The 20307-nt window shown below is 41.5% G+C and overlaps 2 long non-coding RNA genes across 2 annotated transcripts; both read left to right on the top strand.

Annotated features, from left to right (window-relative positions):
• The first annotated feature begins 9579 nt into the window (after nt 1-9579).
• Nucleotides 9580-13162, top strand: LOC125740378 (uncharacterized). Its single transcript, XR_007397603.1, has 4 exons — nt 9580-9622; nt 11841-11888; nt 12665-12802; nt 13137-13162. It is a non-coding gene; the product is annotated as an uncharacterized LOC125740378 (long non-coding RNA).
• Nucleotides 13163-13335: 173 nt separating this feature from the next.
• Nucleotides 13336-17154, top strand: LOC125740362 (uncharacterized). The gene is made up of 3 exons (XR_007397586.1): nt 13336-13984; nt 14271-14432; nt 17003-17154. It is a non-coding gene; the product is annotated as an uncharacterized LOC125740362 (long non-coding RNA).
• Nucleotides 17155-20307: the final 3153 nt, after the last annotated feature.

Here is a 20307-nt window from a genome sequence, read left to right as displayed (position 1 = left end):
ACCAAGGCTTCCTCGCTCGTCGGACGTGGCTCAGCTCGCTGCCTCCTAGCTCGCGAGACACGGCTCAGCTCGTGGCCTCTAAGCTCACGGCATCCTAGCTCATGCCACGCGGCTCAGCTCGCGGCCTCATTTGCTCACGCCACTCGGCTCAGCTCTTGCACTTCCAGCCCATGCCACGCAGCTCCGTTCGCAGCCTCCCACCTCCCGCCATCCTCGAGTGCTCTGATGATGGAAAACGTTGTTCTCCAGAATTTTTATTATTTTGGTTGTGATGGGGTTCAAAGCACAGTGCTGGCTAAATATCACTCTTGCAAAAAGTAGCCCGAGGAGTCTTATTTCGAGAGAAGCTTCCTTAGTCTCTGAGTCTGACTGGGTCTGGCTCCAGATGACAGGACAGTATGACAACCTCTTGGACGCTTTAGACTACGAGTTCAGCAATGTGGGTCGAGGCGGTACAGTTTGCGGCCTCTCAGCTCGCGGGACACAGCTTGGACCAAGGCTTCCTCGCTCGTCGGACGTGGCTCAGCTCGCTGCCTCCTAGCTCGCGAGACACGGCTCAGCTCGTGGCCTCTCAGCTCACGGCATCCTGGCTCATGCCACGCGGCTCAGCTCGCGGCCTCATTTGCTCACGCCACTAGGCTCAGCTCTTGCTCTACCAGCCCATGCCACGCAGCTCCGTTCGCGGCCTCCCACCTCACGCCATCCTCGAGTGCCCTGATGACGGAAAACGTTGTTCTCCAGAATTTTTATTATTTTGGTTGTGATGGGGTTCAAAGCACAGTGCTGGCTAGATATCACTCTTGCAAAAAGGAGCCCGAGGAGTCTTATTTCCAGAGAAGCTTCCTTAGTCTCTGAGTCTGACTGGGTCTGGCTCCAGATGACAGGACAGTATGACAACCTCTTGGACGCTTTAGACTGCGAGTTCAGCAATGTGGGTCGAGGCGGTACAGTTTGTGGCCTCTCAGCTCTTGGGACACAGCTTGGACCAAGGCTTCCTCGCTCGTCGGACGTGGCTCAGCTCGCTGCCTCCTAGCTCGCGAGACACGGCTCAGCTCGTGGCCTCTCAGCTCACGGCATCCTAGCTCATGCCACGCGGCTCAGCTCGCGGCCTCATTTGCTCACGCCACTCGGCTCAGCTCTTGCTCTACCAGCCCATGCCACGCAGCTCCGTTCGCGGCCTCCCACCTCACGCCATCCTCGAGTGCCCTGATGACGGAAAACGTTGTTCTCCAGAATTTTTATTATTTTGGTTGTGATGGGGTTCAAAGCACAGTGCTGGCTAGATATCACTCTTGCAAAAAGGAGCCCGAGGAGTCTTATTTCCAGAGAAGCTTCCTTAGTCTCTGAGTCTGACTGGGTCTGGCTCCAGATGACAGGAGAGTATGACAACCTGTTGGACGCTTTAGACTACGAGTTCAGCAATGTGGGTCGAGGCGGTACAGTTTGCGGCCTCTCAGCTCGCGGGACACAGCTTGGACCAAGGCTTCCTCGCTCGTCGGACGTGGCTCAGCTCGCTGCCTCCTAGCTCGCGAGACACGGCTCAGCTCGTGGCCTCTCAGCTCACGGCATCCTAGCTCATGCCACGCGGCTCAGCTCGCGGCCTCATTTGCTCACGCCACTCGGCTCAGCTCTTGCTCTACCAGCCCATGCCACGCAGCTCCGTTCGCGGCCTCCCACCTCACGCCATCCTCGAGTGCCCTGATGACGGAAAACGTTGCTCTCCAGAATTTTTATTATTTTGGTCGTGATGGGGTTCAAGGCACAGTGCTTCCTTAGTCTCTGAGTCTGACTGGGTCTGGCTCCAGATGACAGGAGAGTATGACAACCTGGAAGCTTGGACCAAGGCTTCCTCGCTCGTCGGACGTGGCTCAGCTCGCTGCCTCCTTGTGGCAGTGTTCTAGGAGTTTGCTGGCTAAATACAGATGTAGCCACTTAAATTTTCCCTTGTTTCCATTATGGGACCTTGGCCGGTCCATGATATGTTCCTGCTGGGTTCTGGGTGGGACTTGACTATAATTAGATCCCCCAAGGTGATGTAATGAACAAGGGGCCGGCGTTATCCGCACCTTAACACTCTGTGTGTAGAGTACTTGCAATGATTTATCCATCCACCAGGGAGAGCAGTGATTATGAAAGCTGAAGTGACTTACCTGAAATCTGGTATTGTAACACCACTGCAAAAAATGAAAATCTAAGCAAGTATAATTTTCTTATATTCATAGAAAATTCCAATTTCTTTAATAAACTGACTACATTGCAATAAATGGCCTGTGAAATTTAAACAAATTGTTTCTGTTGTGAGGCAAAGATGGCCTAAAACTAGCAAAATGTGTTTTCAGTCAGTTTATTGATGGAATTAGAATTTTGTATTTTACTTCACCTTTTGGAGATGAGGCAGACCCAAGATATAATAATTACAGGCCTAACCAAAGTAACAAGACTGATATTGTCAAATTAAACAGATTTGAAGCCTATCGTACTTGTTTGGCACATGATGAAAAACTTCATCCGCAAGGAGGTCAAGCCAGGTACAAAGCAGCAGTGTGTCCAAGCAATAGAGTTATTTTGGGAGACGAGAGTGACCCAAGATGTGTGTAACAGACTACAGATGCAGCCACCTCAATTTTCCCCTCCCAGCCGGCTGCCTGCCGGTTGCCAGCCAACTGCCAGCCGGCTATCTGCCGGTTGCCTGCCAAAAGCCAGCCAAAGGGTGTAACCCCCTCCTTCTGGGGGTGTGCCTAAATTCTCGTCTAAACCCACCCATTTATTCACTTGCAGGGTGTTACTATGAGCTTTCTTTACAAAAACATTTTAGTTGTGGTCACAAGTTTACATACACAAGTACAACAGGTATCAACCAGATACCTTTTGGTAGCCATTAGCAAGCCTCTGGCATAATTCTGGCAGAATTTTTGACCACTCTTCTTTGCAGAATTTCTAGTTCATTTAAACTAGTTGGGTTCCTGGCACGGACCTGACTTTTTAAGCATAACCCACAACTATTTTGAAGCTTGGCATCCTGATCAGGAGTGACAATTTACATAAAAACATAAGAACATAAGAGCTTTACATCAAGCTCGTTTGAGGAGAACTTAACTAATAGCTCAGCAACTAATAGCTAACTAATTTTATTGTTCTAGTATTCATTTATTGTTTTGTATTATTCCTGTAATATAATGTGATTGCACATTTTATACATCAACGTTTAATCCGTTGCATGTCATAAACTGCAAAAAGGCTAGTGTTGTGTCTTTTCTTACAGTTTTTTTCAATTGCTAACACAGAGTAGAATCCATGGTACTATCTCTTCACATACCCATTGCATTGCTCTGGAGAAATATCTTGGCATACAGCATTCATTGTTTGATCTTGTGTCAATTAACATAATTTGTTTATTTTATGTGGTTTTTACAATCTATTTTAGAAAGGGTCTTGATAGTAATTTAGCAAAATGACATATTTCAATTTTGACTGTTTTATTGGCAGTTTTAGGTTAGTATGTACTTATTTGCAAAATGGCCTCTGAAAATTTAATGTTATGAGTGAGACAGGAATCCATGATTTTTGAAGCATTTAGTTACACATGCATTTAGTTAGCATTTTGTATGAAAGCAAAGCAAAATGCTTAACATAAGCATTTTAACAGTTTAGCCCACATAAGTTAATGTTGTGGTGACTGTATGAAGAGTTTTGAGAAAGCAACTTCAGTATTGCAGTATCTGTCTTAGCAATTGAAAAAAACTGTAAAATTCACACTGCCTTTCCAAACTGATTAGTGTGAGGAGCAGTGACAGACATTCCAGACTGATGGACCAATGACAGTATGCAAAGGTGTGGTGACTCCAAAGTCACTTCAAAGTTGTAACACTTTAGTAATCAAACCTCACACAATTCTTTGAATGTCTCATTCACCTTTGTGTAGCCAGCCCCTATGTCTATAAGCTTCAGAGCTCAAAAGTCTTGGCTAGAAATGTTTATAATGTGATTTTTTTTACAATTTGTCAGCACCACTGAAAATAGGATTCGAAAAGTATATGTTTAAAGTAGATTTTAACAAAAAAATAGAATAATCACATTCGAAATGATCTCAGATTATTGGTGCTGAGTTTGTACCGTATACAATACTAGTATAATTTTACAGTTTATAACATGCAACAAATTAAACGTTGTTGAATAAAATGTGCAATCACATTATATTACAGGAATAATACAAAACAATAAATGAATATTAGAACAGCAAATTGTCACTCCTGATCAAGATGCCAAGCTTCAAAACAGTTTCTGTCTGGTTGAAGGCAGAGATGGGAAGCACATGCTTTGCACTTCCGATTGGTTTTGTATGCACTGTATTATATCATAGCACTGGATTAGTATGTGCCGGCATGCTCGCTAGCCAAGTACCTAGCCCTGTTTGTCTCTGGTGTTGTAAAAACTTCGGCTGTGTCTTCAATTCACCTTAACTCCAACAAGTTATTCGGCTAAGCAAGAAATCCTGCTTTGTGAAGTACCCCTGATCTCAACCCTATTGAAAATTTGTGGATCATGCTTAAAAGCCGGGTCCGTGGCAGGAACCCAACTAGTTTAAATAAACTAGAAATTCTCCAAAGAAGAGTGGTCAAATATTCAGTCAGAATTATGCCAGAAGCTTGCTAATGGCTACCAAAAGATTCTGGTTGATGCCTGTTGTACTTGTGTATGTAAAATTGTGACAAGTAAAATGTGTTTTTGTAAAGAAAGCGCCATCTCATGGTATCATCCTGAAAGTGAATAAATAGGAGGGTTTAGACGAGAAATTAGGGTCACCCCCAGAAGGAGAGGGGTTACTCCTTTTGGCTGGCTTTTGGCAAGCAGTCGGCTGGCAGCTGGCAGGCAGCCAGTTTAGAGGGGAATATTGAGGTGGCTGTATCTGTAATATGATCCCTAGACTTAGCCTGAACTCTATTGCCAGCCCTAAATTGAAGCCTAGTGCATATCCTAACCACCTCAATAGCTATATCTCTAACTTTTACAGCAAACCCCAAAACAAACTCTAGTGCGAACGCCAATCCTGATCTTAAGCTGAGTTCTATATTCAAAGACAACACTAGGCCAAAGTATAAATTTCAAACCTAACCCTAACCGTAATGCCAAGTCTAACCCTAGCCTTGGCCCTAGCCATTAGATATACCATCTACAATATTACCCTAACTAGACTCAGAATGCCAACTCTATCCCAAACTCATACCGTACTACTAGCCCAAACACCCATATACTAAATGAGGATGGTTAACACCTCACATGCAATGGACACTCTATGTTGGTACCACAATGTTTTTTAGCCATTCCTTATCTTGTGACTTACATTAACTTACAATACAGATATTTGCATTACTGCTTTTATATATTAAAGTTATTTTAATTATTTAATCGTATTCGTCATTCTAATTTCATTTAATGGAGGTTCTTTCTATTTGATATTTTCTATGTGAGAAATAAATATCATTTTGTTGTTTTATCGTAGTTTGTTTTTATTCTTTTAATTAAGGGTCCAAAGCACGTAGTGGACCCACAACCAACCCTGCACCATTTCCATACTCATTTCAATCAGGTGCCTTTATCTCAGGCATGCTTCAACCAATCCTCACCAAATTTGACCCAGTAATGTAGCATTAGACCACAAACAGACCCTAAGTGCTAAGGCCACTGTCCATATATATGTCTAACACCCACCATAGCAAATTCAGCTGAAATGTCCTTATTTCTCATAAAACCTTCAAAGAATTGCTACCATTCCCTTCATCTGACTCCAGATTTTTAATTTCCTGTCATTATCCTGCCATTTGACTTTTAGGAATTTTTCAAACTTCAATGATACTTCAGGCTGTGTACACTGCAGCAACTGCCAGCAGATGGAGTCAGTGCTCCATTTATAAAATGCCATTCAATACTTTCAGCCATTCTCTTGTCTGAATGAACAGCCTAGAATAGGATACAGCATGATATTACTGCTGTTACTTGTAGCAGTCCCGCAACTCGGCACTTTGTTAATAATATACAGCACAGCCTATATTTACACAAGCAGTATAAACAAAGCAACCCTGTAAGATCTAGACTTATCAGACCAGGTATGAAGGTGCCTAAATCTACCAACTAGTCAGACCATCAGACCCAAACCATGCATTCACTCAAGCTCAGGCACTCCACCACTGGGTTCTACATTCTGTCCTACATTTGCTGACCTGCTAGACCGACACTCAACAATCTCCATCCTCATTTCTACCTACTACTCAGACCATCTGACCCAAACCAGTCCTGCTCTGTCAGACATCTGCTGACCTATAGTTCTGTTTGACTTTCTAGTACGCTCCTCTACTCTTTGTCCTACCAGGACGACCATCCTACACTTTGGACCTGTTCCTTACTGCCTGCAGTTATATTTTGATTTGTGTTTTTACTATCATTCTTCATATTAGGTCTTGACAATCAGTAGGTTAAGATATGCATTGTTGTCATGACCTCGAGAGGTTCTGGCATGGGGGCGAGGGATTTATTAACAAAAACCAAAAATACGGAGAACACTACAAAACAAAAAGGACCACTAAAGTAACTAAGAGAACAAAATGATCTACAAAGTGAAACTAGCTGCACAGGAACAGGCAGGGATTAAAAACATCAGAAACCACTGGCAGAAAGAACATCAGCAGCACCAAGAAAAATAGCAACAGCAACATCATCAGCAGCAGCAAGAACATCAGCAGCACCAAGAACATCAGTAAGAACATCAACATCAGCAAGAACATCATCAGCAGCAAAGAACATCAGCAAGAAAAGCAGCAGTAGCGGATGAACATCAGCAGCAACAAGAACATCATCAAGAACATCAGCAGCACCAAGAACATCATCAAGAACATCAGCAGCACCAAGAACATCAGCAGCAGCAAAAAACATCACCAAGAAGATTAGCAGCAGCAAGAACATCAGCAGCAACAAAGAACATCAGCAGCAGCAAGAACATCAGCAGCAACAAGAACATCCGCAGCAGCAAAGAACATCATCAGCAGCAAATAACATCAGCAAGAAGATCAGCAGCAGCAAGAACATCCGCAGCAGCAAAGAACATCAACAAGAACATCCGCAGCAGCAAAGAACATCAACAAGAACATCAGCAGCAGCAAATAACATCAGCACAGAACATGAGCAGCAGCAAAGAACATCAGCAAGAAAATCAACAGCAGCAAGAACATCCGCAGCAGCAAAGAACATCATCAGCAGCAAATAACATCAGTAAGAAGATCAGCAGCAGCAAATAACATCAGCAAAGAACATCAGCAGCAGCAAGAACATCCGCAGAAACAAGAACATCCGCAGCAGCAAAGAACATCAGCAAGAACATTTGCAGCAGCAAGAACATCCGCAGCAGCAAAGAACATCAGCAAGAACATTTGCAGCAGCAAGAACATCCGCAGCAGCAAAGAACATCAACAAGAACATCAGCAGCAGCAAGAACATCAGCAGCAGCAAATAACATCAGCACAGAACATGAGCAGCAGCAAAGAACATCAGCAAGAACATCCGCAGCAGCAAGAACATCCACAGCAGCAAAGAACATCAGCAGCAGCAAGAACATCAGCAAGAAAATCAGCAGCAGCAAGAACATCATCAGCAACAAGAACATCCGCAGCAGCAAAGAACATCATCAGCAGCAAATAACATCAGCAAGAAGATCAGCAGCAGCAAATAACATCAGCACAGAACATCAGCAGCAACAAAGAACATCAGCAAGAACATCTGCAGCAGCAAGAACATCCGCAGCAGCAAAGAACATCAGCAAGAACATCTGCAGCAGCAAGAACATCCGCAGCAGCAAAGAACATCAACAAGAACATCAGCAGCAGCAAGAAGATCAGCAGCAGCAAATAACATCAGCAAGAAGATCAACAGCAGCAAATAACATCAGCACAGAACATGAGCAGCAGCAAAGAACATCAGCAAGAAAATCAACAGCAGCAAGAACATCCGCAGCAGCAAGAACATCCGCAGCAGCAAAGAACATCCGCAGCAGCAAGAACATCCGCAGCAGCAAAGAACATCATCAGCAGCAAATAACATCAGTAAGAAGATCAGCAGCAGCAAGAACATCATCAGCAGCAAAGAACATCAGCAAGAAAAGCAGCAGTAGCGGATGAACATCAGCAGCAACAAGAACATCAGCAGCACCAAGAACATCAGCAGCAGCAAAGAACATCACCAAGAAGATTAGCAGCAGCAAGAACATCAGCAGCAACAAAGAACATCAGCAGCAGCAAGAACATCAGCAAGAAAATCAGCAGCAGCAAGAACATCAGCAGCAACAAGAACATCCGCAGCAGCAAAGAACATCATCAGCAGCAAATAACATCAGCAAGAAGATCAGCAGCAGCAAGAACATCCGCAGCAGCAAAGAACATCAACAAGAACATCCGCAGCAGCAAAGAACATCAACAAGAACATCAGCAGCAGCAAATAACATCAGCACAGAACATGAGCAGCAGCAAAGAACATCAGCAAGAAAATCAACAGCAGCAAGAACATCCGCAGCAGCAAAGAACATCATCAGCAGCAAATAACATCAGTAAGAAGATCAGCAGCAGCAAATAACATCAGCAAAGAACATCAGCAGCAGCAAGAACATCCGCAGAAACAAGAACATCCGCAGCAGCAAGAACATCAGCAGCAACAACAAATATATTAGTGATTTTATTTTTTATCATCTTATTTTTTATCTTTATATTTTTTATCATTTTTTTTCTCTTAGCTTATTTGAATTATTTAAATTTATTTCATATTATCATTCTTCTTATCAGGTCTTTTCTTTTTGATTAATAAAAATATGGGAGGAATCCATTGAAATATAGGGACAGCAAGTCCATGCACACAATGTTGGGGTCGGTAAGGATCCTGTGATATTGCAGCTGCAAAGTAAAATCACTAGATACTAAAACGCGGCAGCGGAGCCCCAGACATTCACCATGTCCAACTAAACTTTTATAAGACTAAGCAGAACATTTGGTACTCAATCAGATGAAATACGCCAAAGATACAACTTCGTCTGTCTTCATTGGCTCCATATATATAGGCGCTTGCAACATGATTAGTTTAATGAAACGGCACCTACCGGCATTCGTTCCCTTGATGGTCAGCATGCCAACCTCACCCGCTGATCCTAATGTCTTCTGTTTGAGTCCAATGTCCCGGTCCAGTCATGGATATAGCCCACAGCACAGCTCACATACTTTTTCCATCTTCATCCGATCCGTTCAAAACTAAGAAGTCTGGTATTCAGTCAGCCCAAACGCTCCAATGATACACCGTACCTTGTCTCTCTTCACTGGCTCTCTGTAGATGCTGGCACCAAGTTCAGAGTAATGGAATAGCACCTATTATAACTATAAGTACTTCCACCCACCTACTGTACGTCCTGTCCCTCTGTGGCCAGAGGACCGCGTGACGTAGAAGTTCTAGAACTGCGTCAACACAGCTGCCCGTCATATCGCGATTAAACCCGATAGCCAATGAGAAACGGGATTACGTAAGTACAGGGTAAACTTGCAAAACAAATACGTTACACCGCCCTTTCAAATAAAAACGGAAATGCGGTCCACATGTAAGTTTAATTTACCACTGCTTTGACCACGCAATTGTTAGCTAAATATAAACATGGGTCGCTTAGAGATTTACAAAAAGCTGTACTAACCGGTAAAAGTAATTTTCGTAGCAGCAGCTAGTCGCCTTACTAATCGTTACCTCCCACTTATTTTCATCTATTTACTATTTTGCATAAAAAGAGAGATCGGTATCATTTGAAACTAAGCATCCAATCAGAATCCCCCGGTCCAACTCTGTGTTCCGGTGTCTTGTATTTCCTAAGTCCCGTATTTCTTTAGATTGAAGGTAACATCCCTACTAATAGTAATTGTTCTGTTATCATTGTATTACATTGAATTAATTAGAATATATTAGCTGTGAAAGTTTATTCCTTTGCTCTTTAGACGTCTAATTCAAAACAATGCGCCTGCGAATAGGTCCTTGTTTAATGATGTCATGGGTAGGAGCTCAAATTGTTGTAGTCACGACGTAGGGACTCGAGTTGTCCGTCTTTTACAGCTTGTTAGTCTTTGAAGGGATTATTTGTATCGTAGCGCCGGCTGGGCGCATGTCCCAGCATGCCTCGCATGCAAGTTGTAAGTAGCCCTTGTTTTGTCGTTATTGTTAATGTTACTGGTTACATTTCCTTAATGTTGCGCTTGTGTGTTGCATCCTCGTGTGTAATTAATTTACGTAAACCTTCCACCGTGCACGCGTCTTACAGTTCGGTGTCTGGCAACCTTATGTTTCGTGTATGTAATTGATTGGATGCGCTTTGCTTGTCTGATATGGTTCTTTTCAGGGCGACTAATATAGAGCGTTTTCTCTCCGCCCGTCGAGTCTCCGTGGTTCTTTCTGCTTCTGCATTGCATCGGTACCCCCGACGCTGCATTATGTAATTTCAACTGCACGGTGTATTTTTATTAATAAGCGCCTTCTGAGTATCTGCAATATTGTTTATTTAGTACGAATGCTTTTTTGTAAAGATACTAAATATCGTGGTTAGCAAGCTAGATTTTTTACACTAATGGTGCCTTGATTGTTGCTGCCTACCATTTTATATACATTGTATGCTAATTTCTCAGTCTTGCCCTTCAACTGGTGCCAGTAAAGGAGTCAATTCAGACCTTTTCAACGTGGTTCTTGCAGAGGAGTTTAATCTGACTGTCGACTCCAGCAAGGCACTGGATGTAAATCTTTTAAAAATGTATATATCTATGCCGCTGAAATGAGCCTTGCATATTGCAAGTTGAACCGAAATCATCTGAATCGAATTTCAATTTGGTATTTGTAAAGCTGGCCTATCCAGCCATTCAAAAGGTTAAACTTCTTAATTAAGTTTATGCAGTGGTGTAAAATTCAGCTTTGCACATAAATTAACTTACATTAATTAATTAAGCTACATATCACCCATTTATGTTTCCTAGCTTTTCCAGCACTGGAATGAAAATGATGCAAAACTTAATTAAAGCAGATGTTCACTGAACAGCTGTTGCCATCCCACCAGCAGGGGGCAGGACTGCCCCTCATCATATCAAGCAATGCAGTGTGAGGCTTCCTATGCAGCTTGCGTGCTCCCTCCCTCTCCCCCTTGGCTTTGTTCAGCCATTTACTTTGTGTTTCTGTGGCTGTGTGTTTTGCTTCTTTCAGCTGGTCTTAGGATCTAAACTGGTCAAAGACCATGGTATGGCTGCTTAAGAAAGCTCACCAAAGCCTACTCTTTATGTGGAGGCTGAAGAAATTTGGCATGTTGCTGACAGTCCTAGGCAGCTTCTACAGGTGCACAGTGGAGAGCATATTAATCTGCTGCATAGCTGCGTGCTTTGGCAGCTGCGCTGGACAGGACAGACAGGCACTGCAGTGGGTGATCATGTTAGCCCAGAAAATCACAGGGTTAGGTCTCCCTTCACTGCAGGACATCTGTGACAGGAGAATCTGCAGATGGGCCAGCAGCATTGTCAGCAGTCTCACCCACCTCACCCAACAAATAGTCACTCTCATGAAACCTGTACAGGAGTGTTAATACCACAACACCCAGACTCCAGAACAGTCTGTACCCCCAGGCCAACAGAAGGATCAAGGACTGCCACCCTCTGCCAGCTGTGCCCCCACCCCAGGCACCATGGCAATGGTCACCCAGCTTGCAGCACTCTGCACCTTACATGCATTTGTTGGAGTTTGTGTTAAGCAAATAAATGCCTTTTTCTTAAACCAATCACTGTTTTGTGTTCATTCAGAAAAGACAGAAGGCAGCATACTATCCAAAGAAGCCCCACAGCCATCAGGTAGATTTATGTTCGTTGTTGAACTACTTCACTTAGACTGATGGGATTTGGTGTGATATGAGGCTAACTGAGACTGATTAAATTACCAGTATCACCCAGCACCAAGACATCCCAGTTTGCTGTTTTGAGCACTTTAAATCATGCATAAGATGTTGCTTATTGGCCATAACTGATCACAGAAACATCATATACTTTGATGTGAGTTAATGTGTAGCCAAACAGTTTTCCAGCATTTTTCATTTTTATTGCATAATTATTTTTATATTTGTTTTGAAGAATAAAATATAGTTATTCCATTACAATTGATGACCCCAGCTAGAGAATAGACTACAGGTCCCCAGTCACAAAAATACAGAATAATGTCCTAGAAACACAGAATTTTTCTAGGCTGTAATCATTAGTAGCGCTGACAGAAACAAATGGTACAAATAAAATATGCACTTAAATTTCCTTTGTTATTTTGTTATTATTTGTTATTTTTAATCCATTGAAATAAAATATATAATTAACATAACTGGGCTTTTTTGTGCTTTCCAAACTTTTAGACTCATATTCATTGTGAATATTTCAGATCTTTTTGATATTATGTTAGAGAAATATGTACTTTTTTATTGTCATTTTGCTAGACGCTTGGAAATAACACCCTGCAGCACCTTGATCTTAATTTAGCAATAACACTTCTTAAGAACTGTCGCTTGAAAATTTCCACCCCCATACATGGCGATAAACAATGTTGAATGTTATTTGCATATCCTGTTTGTGTACCTCAATAAAAGATACTGCGAGGGGAGTTCCTCTTTCGAAGTTGGCTGAGTTCGACTGAGAGGCTGACACCTCGCAGTCAGGACCGGACTTCCCTTGCAGCAAGTAAAAAGTCATTGCAGCTGTCCGTGTTGTTCTGTGTTCAGAGACAGGTTGGTTTCCAGCGTATCTTTAGAAGAAGATAACCCTAACATATTCTGTTTCAGAGTGATTATAATTTCCTATAACCTGCTTAAATGCAGGTATATTCAAGTCAAATAAATTGCGTGGGATCCGACCACTTTGAGGAACTGTGTGTGGTTTATCTGTTAAACTGACCACTGAACTTTAACATAAACAGAGGAAACACTTAATAATGCTATAATCACAAATAATGCAAATGGTTCGTCATGAACGCCTGAGTTCCATCTCTGTGAGTGAGTGGAGTCTGGCTCCGTAGCCCTTCGTGATGGTGTCTGTATTTCATGGCCTGCTCTTCCCTTGCAGGCTGCTCTTTCATTGTAGGTTTGGAGGCATTGAGGTTGTCTGTCAGGTGGCTGAGGTGAGTAGAGTTGCACCACATCTTTCAGTAGTTGCTCTAGGACCCTCCCAGGTAGGGCTCAGCCTGGCAAATGGTCAGTGTTAGGATGTACTCACAATTGGCCTTGTACCATGTCTGAGCATGATTGTCCCCCCCCCACTGCCCCACTTGTCTGCGGACACATTGCGCTAAACGTTCCAGGCCTGAGCATGATTTCATCATCACCGTGCAATGTTCAGACCCATTGCCAAAAGTGTGTAAAATCCCAGTCATGCAGTTTGGTTTACAATCATTTGTGAAATAATGGGTTGTTCTGAAGAGCTCAGTGAATTCTAGCCTGCTATTGTCACGGGATACCACCTTTGCAACAAGTCAGTTTGTGAAATTCTTTTCCTACTATATATTTCACAGTCACTTGTAAGTGGTTTTATTGCAAAGTTAAAGTGTTTAGGAACAGAAACCCAGCCAGAAAGTGGCAGGCCATGTGAAGTAACTAAGTGTGAAGTGCTAAGGTGCATATTGTGTAAAAATTGCTAATGCTTTGTGGACTCGAAACTTTATAGTTCCAAACTTTCTCTGGCATTAACTCCTGCACAAACATTGTGCACTGGGAGATTCAGGGAATGGGCTTCTATGGCTGAGCAGCTTCAAGCAAGCCTCACATCATCAAACGCAATGCCAAGAGTCGGATGGAGTGGTGTAAAGCACACCACCACTGGACTGTGGAGCAGTGGAAACGTGTTATGTGGAGTGACGAATCATGCACCTCTGTCTGGCAGTCGTATGGATGAGTCTGTATTTCCTCTTCAACAATGTATGGGTATACTTTTAGAATTACATATATACACACAATCAAAAACACAAGTGAATGAGACAAATTTAGTTGTTCACTAAGTCAGATACAACCTGTGGAAGCACAGCTAAAAGCATACCATCACCCATTATAGAGTGACCCATTTTCTTTGTAACTGAGTAATCACAACTAAGTGCAATTAACTATAATGAAAATGCACACAGAAACATTAGAGATAAATGTAATTTACTATGATGAAAAGCTTGCAAAATGCCCATTGTACTTCAGTGTTTCTCCTTTTCTCCAGTCGTCGACAGGTCCTGTGATTATTAGGTGATCTGTGATGTAGGAGATCCTGAGAATGCCTGCTGCTCCAAGGATGATTGGCAGGTGGCTTTTCCCAGGAACAGCGGGCTGGAGATGTGGGATCTGGAGTGAAGATAGAAACAGAGGAAGGAAACAAGCACATGTACATAACAAAATTTATCCAACACACATCCATTTCTACATCACCAGTTTCTATTGAATTAAATATGTTAACAAAACAAATTGTGAAGAAATAACATCTGAAGAGATACTGCTTATCTCTGCACCATCTCTCTATCAGAAAGTTTATGTTTAACCGGCAATAATTTAGTAATTTTGTAAAAGTGAACCACCTAAAAATTATTATTCTTAAGACTATGTTCAACGAAAGAAAGCCAGAATTGATTGTCAGGGAGGGACAAATTTGAAGCTAGTCCAATCAGAAGCAGCATCTTTAGTTGGTGCTTATTGCATTTGCGCCTGATTGGATATTGTTGATCTAACTGCTTTCAAGCCCGTAAACCATGTATCTGTCTGTCTAAGGGAAACTACACAATTCTGTCTGTAAAGTCTGTCTGTAAATCCTTATGCCATTTTGTCTTTGCTAGGCAGTATTACGGTAATGCGTAATACCACAGTGTTTGGGGTAAATATGTGTCTTTGGAACATTGAAGCATGTGAATCTATTCTAGTAGAAGTTGTGAACAGTGAAAATTAGCATAATAATGGCCTTTTAAGCAACACTAGGTTGCTGTCCATGGTGCTGAAAACCTGGATTGGCAAATCTTACATTAAATTCCTTTACCTAATTTAACTGTAACCCTCTTATATTGTTGCCAGTGATGCTCTTAGGAGTCTAAAGAGGTGGGTATAGAAAGGATTACAGTGGGTAATAGGTGATTTAGATGAACTTCTGACAATCAGTTCAACTTTGGACAATAACGCCTCCCAAAAGATTCTCTCTGTCTGTCTTGCTAGTTATTTCTCGTTACCCTCCAATCAAAGAGGAATAAAATGCACAAGCTCATTGTAGGAGATATAAGGTGCAAACACATTAAAGATTTGTTTTAACATTATAAAACAGACATATACATTAAGCGCTTTGAAACTTTACGTTCAAACCAGCAGTTGCATCTCTGATTGTACAGAATGCCTTGTCAGGGTAACTTTTGAAGTCATAACTAAAACAAAAATTCTCACAGGATGAATGGTGATTTTACAGTTAACTCTCATTTTACAATCTACACACACTTGACACAAAATAGGTATATGCGAAATATGTCTTTTTCAACAAAAGCTTTTTAAACCTAAATCAAATGACACGACTCACTGTACACACAACGCCAATGGTTTTTGGAAGCTGACTTCAGTCAATCATTTTTATGAGCCAAGTAGACACGTATACAATGAATTTGACATGGTATATTTTATCCTAATAATCATATTAAATATCTCTAAAGGGAATAAGGAAGGGATTAGTTTTTAAAAAGCAAAAAAAATTTAATTTAAATAAATGTAAATATAGAGTGAAGTGCCCAGATGCAGTAGTCCAGCGGCAGAGTGCGGAACAGGGCAGGAGCAGGACCTGGAGGGCTCCAAGGGCCTTGCAGGGTGGGAGCGTGCAGTGGGGCCGGAGCAGCGACCATGGATGGTGTGTCCCCGTCTCCCTCTCCGGGAGATCGAGACACGGCCGGGCCCCCTTCTGGGACACCCATCGATACTGGAGTGACCCATTCTCTTTGTAACTGAGTACTCAAAATTAAGTGCAATAACCCATAATGAAACTGCACACATAAATAGAAAAGACAAAGGTAATTTATTATCTTAAATAATTAAATAAAATTAATTTTTACTTTAAATTATTAAATTAAATTACCTGGGGATTTTGGTAATTCTTATTGGCAATGGGTCTCAGTGAAACACCTGAAAAGTTTAAATCTAGCATGTTTCATGGCTTCACTGCATTTCCCTCCACAATGATCATCTAACTGATGAAGTTGAAGACAGAGCTGAAAATTAGTTATATCATGACTTCAAAAGTTATCCAAGGGACAAGAGATTCTGAAAAATCAGAGATGGAACTACTGGTTGGGCTGGTCATCGCCTGCTTTTTCTAAATGAAGTTTCAAAGCACTTAATTAATGTATGTAAATATGTTTTATAATATTTAAACAAAAAGCTTTTTAATGGGTTTGCATCTTATATATCCTACAGTGTGCTTGTGCATTTGATTCTTCCTTGATTCAGGTGAAACAGAAAATAACTATCAAGAGAGACAGAGAGAAACTTCTGGGAAGATTTGTTGTCCAAAGTTGAACTGAGTGCCCAAACCCTTTTGGATGTCAAATTTCATCTAGGTTCATCTAAATCACCTATTACCCACTGTAATCCTTTCAATACCAACCTAGTAGACTTCACATAGCATCACTGCCAACAAAATTAGAGGGTTATAGTTACATTAGATAAAGGAATTTTATGTAAAATTTGCCAATTTGGGCATTCAGCACCATAGACAGCAGCCTACTGTTGCTTAAAGGGGCATTATTATGCTCACTTTCAATTTATAATTCTATTTTTAGGCTCTACAAGAATAGAGTTTGCATGCTTCAGTGTTCCAAAAACACATATTTTCTCATTAATGCATATCTCTATTCACCCTCTGTCTAATCCCACCCCCAATGAGTCCCGTGTGGTTTGATTGGTCGGCTTACCCTTCATTCCCCTGTCTTGCAGTTGGCAGACAGATCCTTGCAGGTAGACAGCCAATAAGGATTGTGTTATGAAGAGACCTCATCGTGTTGTGAAAATAAGGGCTGGAATTCCAATGAGGTGTTTTAGGCAGATGAGAGAAGAGTGGTTTCTGTGGTGAAAGTTACTCCCTTTGCTATGTACTTTGCGTCTTAAGAATTTACAGACTGTTTACATGCACCTGAAGCCATAAAACACACTAATAGAAAGGGAAAAGCATAATAGGTCCCATTTAGTGAGTATTATACCAGTTTCCAATACATTATTATATGTATATTTATTTTGATGTTGACTAGAAGGTATGTGATATCTTTCTCCCCTTACCCCTCATCAGATAAGTAAGAGCTGCTGTCAGCTGAGACAAGCTGGTGTGATTAATTTCAGTTCAACTCAATTCAACATTACTTCTGTCATGCATTTTCACAACATTACATTGTCTCAAATCACTTTACCTTATCCCCTGCCCAAAGCCCCCAGAGAGCAAACCAGTGGCAAGGAAAAACTCCTTAGAAGGAAGAAACCTTGGGAGGAACCAGACTCAAAGGGGAAGCCCATCCTCCAAGTGCCGGCACAGGAAGTGATATGAGCAAAATGTCAAGGTCTCAATTCACACTGTCTATATTTTAAGATTTGAGTCTCAAAGTGGGCAGGTGATGGCAGGCAGGTGCTGGTGCTGCTTCTGATGACAGGAGGAACTGTGGTACAGCAACAGGGCATGCAGGAGAGACGTTACAGGATGATAAAAAAAGTCCTAATTTCATGTCTTTCATTATACTACAAGATGGTCACTGATTGGTGGGCTCTGAGGGGGAGCTCTGATCTGAAATCCACAACTATTTACATTTAATTTTGAAATATTTGTAAAATATTAATTAAATCAGAATATTTATTAAATCAAAATAATCACAATTATACAATTTTTAACAATAAGCAATGCAATAAGATTTTTTTTAACCAGCAGGTGGCAGCAAAGCACGTGTGAAGAAGAGGCCATCAGCAGTACAAAGCACCGGCTGTACAGGTTCCCAGCAGACAATCCAAACCTCCTTCATTAACTGACTCTCATGGTCTGACTAGACAGTCTGAGCAGATCTGCGTGAAAGAGGCCTCACTGCAGTTAGCATAACCATTTATTTTACAGCTCTTCTGTCTCATTCTACTCCATAAAGGTCACATCCCCCCTTCCAGCTTCCTCTGATGCAAGGAGATTCGTGCACAAATAAGTGGTTACAGCCGTTTATTTTTCTACTGATTAATCTATCAGTTATTTTAATGATTGGTCGAACAATCTAAACGATTAATTTTCCTGCATAAAATCACATTGAGTGTTTAAGTTTAATTTTGACAACAACAAACTGTATGTCACTGCAGGGCTATAGAGAATAACTACTCCAATAATTATGTAGTGATATTGAAGAAAGACATGTCATGCACTATGTCCACTAATCATAGCAGCCTTAATGCATACATCAAAAAAGGTGTGTATATACAAAATGATATTTTAATACGTATTATATCTCTTTATGTGATAACAAAGACCTAAATATATAAGCTATTTGCTTTAAATATGTGACTCATGTTAGAGAAAATGTAAGTAAACTATGGGGACAGAAAAATCACTGAATAACAGGAATGACTGACATATAGTGCCAAACAGATATGGTGCAAAGACAGAACTCATAGTACAAAGTAAACGTAGTGCACTATGTAGGGCAGCGGGTTCATTAGTTTCAGGAGAAGGAGGCTACCACCTTGAAAGTAGGTGGCTACCATTGTTTAGGGAAACTCGACATGCAAACTCTGAGACATGAGACGTAAACCAATTTCAGGGGGTGGTAGGGGTCCTTCTGAGGAAATTTTGAAATGTAGACCCATTAATAGTCCCTTTTTCAGGCATCTTAGAGGCCTCATTCCACCAAATTTTACTGACACAAACTCTGGGTTATTTTTCATCATACAGTAGTAGTAGCAGTCTGTTACTGAGGACACCAAATGTATCTCATTCTCAGATTATGTTGATTAATGATTGATGTACTGGTCAGTTGCAGTGCTCAATTATCAAGTAATGGTTTCATCAACAAGATGTCAGCTTACCAGTGTCTGAAATAAGACTTTTAACCATTAACCAATCATTTAAAAAAATAAAGTTAACGTGACAAAGGAAATTATGTCTATGACTTTATTTATTTCACACCCTATTAGACATGTTAAAGGAACCTACAACTGTCTGAATGTAGCTTCTTAAATTCAGTAAATTCAGTGGTCTCCTAAATCAAAATAATTCCATAATCCTACCAGGTACACTCATGTCAAGACTCGGCTAGAAATATTCCACAGGCACAGTACAGGGTAAATAATCAATCTGAAAATCAAATAAGAAAGACTGAATTTACTAAGAAAGACTGAATTTTCACGCATGGTATAAAAACTGTCAAAATGGGTTAACTTGGAACACGTGTTAATGTTTGTAAACAAGCTCGGCTGATCGTGACGTCATCGCTGTATTTTATATGGCTAGTAATAGTAGCTAGCCTACACACAACTAGATCAGCGAGTTCAGATGCTCCAGCGTTCTGTCGTTTTTTTGTCAGAATATTTCACTTTGTAAATAAGCTGTCGGCCTTAGCTTTCAAACAAAATCAGTGTCATGCAATATCTCCCCATATTCTTCACCAATTTTACGCCGATGTTGGCTCGAACGAACGAAGATATCGATCGTCTGCTGCTGGTCTGATAAATGTGCATCTGTACTGTGTGAATAAGTCGACGAGTCGAGTCGTATGTCAATGCAATGCATGCAGCAAACGAAGCGACGACACCGGGATGAAATAGTATAGTGTTACGCCATGCTGGTCTCACTTTATTAAGTATTAAACTCACCTTCAGTTCCTTCAGTCCTGGGCAATTTCGCGCTCGGTTGCAGCCACTGGTCAAGAAGGCTGCTTCGCTTTCTAGACGCCATTTTGTCCACTTGCCTCAATCAGCCAATCAGAAAACGCAGAATAAAAACTTGCCAAAAATAGCCAATCAAAACGAAGATAAGAATTAAGAAAGCCAAGCTAAGACGAAGATGGCCGCGCCTAGACAGAACACGGAAATTTCTGCAAAATAAATCTTTTATTGTGGCACCGAGTGCTGATCGTTTGATTCTGGTAACAGAGGCAGATTTTTTTTTCAACAACTGAAAGTAGCTATGTACTTACCCACAGGCGGCGAAATATCGCCGGGTGCCGGCTTCAAATGAACCCCCTGGTACGGTAGGTTGTAAATTTGTCTGCACTTTGCAGCTT

Source organism: Brienomyrus brachyistius, chromosome 4 (genome assembly GCF_023856365.1).
Source record: "Brienomyrus brachyistius isolate T26 chromosome 4, BBRACH_0.4, whole genome shotgun sequence".
Lineage (NCBI taxonomy): Eukaryota > Metazoa > Chordata > Actinopteri > Osteoglossiformes > Mormyridae > Brienomyrus > Brienomyrus brachyistius.
Note: the sequence above shows the minus strand (reverse complement) of the source record. Positions and strands in the feature narration are given on the sequence as shown.